Source organism: Condylura cristata, unplaced genomic scaffold, assembly GCF_000260355.1.
Source record: "Condylura cristata isolate star-nosed mole 26May11 unplaced genomic scaffold, ConCri1.0 scaffold00013, whole genome shotgun sequence".
NCBI classification, from domain to species: Eukaryota; Metazoa; Chordata; class Mammalia; order Eulipotyphla; family Talpidae; genus Condylura; species Condylura cristata.
Genome location: NW_004567114.1, coordinates 2,212,441 through 2,214,631, shown reverse-complemented (window position 1 = coordinate 2,214,631; position 2,191 = coordinate 2,212,441).

The following is a 2,191-nucleotide window of genomic DNA, read 5'->3' as shown; positions in this document are numbered from 1 at the left end:
TGACGGTCAGCATGTGTCCTGCTCATGGACAGGCCTTGGAGGCCAGGGCAAGGTGCCGGCCATCCTGCCACAGTCTGGGGCAGCCCGGGCACCAGGGGGACGCCCCGGGGAAGCCCTATGCCCAAAGATGGGCCCCCAGGGGTGTCCCAGAGGCAACCGGCCTGGGACTTGGGGTCACAGAGCCCAAAGCCGCCAGCCCACCTCCTGTCTCAGCGGGAGTGGAGAGGAGGGGGGCTGCCGTGACTCTTTGGGGGTGCGAGGTGACCGACCCTGATCGAACAGAGCCTCGCTGCTGTCACAGCGCGTAAGAGCGCCTCCGTGGGCGGGCCACACTGCAGAGCCATGACACCGGGCCAGCAGGCAGTGAGCAGCCCGCGCGTGGGAGACGCCGTGCTCAGGAACGCCCCAGGGCGCCCGTACCAAAGCGTCCACCCACCCGCCTTTCAGTCATCCCCCACCCGTCTACATCCCACTCTGCGCCCCCCGCCCCCACCCCGCAGCGTGTATTCGCTCAACAAACACTCGCTGGGCTCTTCCTGCGTGGCCGGAACACAGAGGAGAATCAGACCGCTGCGGCCCCACAGCCTTCCCCGCATAAAGTGGCTCGCTGGCATCTAAAGCAGAACATGACAAATGCTAGATCCCGAGGAGTAAATAAAATCAACGTGAAGCCACTTTGAAAGTCAAAAGCACCGTCAACGTGCGCGCGGGCCGTGAGCGGCTGTGGCATGCTCCCCGGGCCCGGGCCACGCGTGGCTTTCTCTTGTCCCGGGTGTGGACCAGGCTGCGCCGGGCCGCCGCCGGACGCCTGGTCAAGGCCCGCGCCCACCCGAGTGGCGGTCTGCTGGCGCCTGCCCCCGCCCCGGATGCTCCGGGGAGGCTGTGCCCCCACCCACGTCATCGGTCAGCCCCCTTGGCATCTGCATGGCCGCCGCAAACACCTGCTGAGCGCGCACACGCGTGTGCCCACGCGCACACGCCCACGCGCGCACACACCCACTTGCGCACATATGTGCACGGACAAAGCTCCTCTGCCATCTGAAGTTCTTGTCTCCCCGAGGTCGCAGTCATGACCTCTGACCCTAGAGGCGCCCCCAACCTGCCTCAGTGGCCCTTCTGTGTCACCCGGTCCCTGCAGCACAGGGGGGGGGGTTTTGCCCCCCCGACCGGGTCCGGGGTCCCTGGCCCTGTGCAGAGGAGGCTCTGTGAGTGTGGTGTCAAGCAGGTGGCCAGTGGGCGACAGGCGGGACGCCTGTCCAGGCGGCGGGCAGCAGCTAGGTGAGCCTGGGCTCCCGGCCCCGGCCCCGCCTCCCAGCTTCCTCTGTTCCCCTGTGGGCGCCCCTGCTCCCCACCGCTCCTGTGCCGCTGTGGCCTGGGGTGCTCCCCGCATACCGCCTGGCTCTGGGGCACCCCGGGCTGTCTCACACCCCGGCCTGCTGTGCTTCAGGGCGCGGTTCCTCAAACGTAGCCTCAGCCCGGCCTGCCCAGCGTCCCCTCAGCTTCCTGCCCTGCTCTGGGGCTGCCCCCCGGCTCCTGGCCGCTCCTGCTCCAGGCCACATGGCCTCAGGCCTCACCCAGCCACAGGGTGTGCGCCCTGGGGAGAAGTCAGAGCCAGGGAGAGGCAGTGGGCAAACCGGCCCAGAGAGGAAAGGCCTGGCCCCAGGTCGGCACCTGCCCGACACCCCGAGCCCCACTGGCTCTCTGCCCACGCCAGGCCCCGCTCCTCCTGGGCTCGGGCGCTTCTCGTGGGCACCGCAGCCCAGAAGGGTCCAGGCACCTGCACCCCGGGGCGGGGAGGGCCGGCCTGCGGCCTGGGTCCCAGTCAGGAGGCCGGGCTCAAGTTCAGCTCTGTCCCCAAGGGCTCCTCAGACTGTTTCCCCGAAGAGAAGGAGGCGCAGCACGAGGCCCTCCTCAGAGCACCCTGCCCGGCTCGCTGCCCCCTGGCGGGCCGCTGGCGCTGTGCCGCTGGCGGAGAGGGCCCCTCAGGCCCAGCTCCAGGCTTGTGGCTCAGACAGCTCCCTTCTCCCCAGGCCCGGGAGTTACCGGGTCTGCTGTTACCCCCCAGTTCCCTCATACCCCGCCCACATCTCTGTAAATAGCCCTTTATTCAGCTCCCCTGAATTCACCATCTTGTGAGCCCCATCTGTTTCCTGCTGGGACCCGCCTGAATCACGTGGGGCGCCCCAGCCCC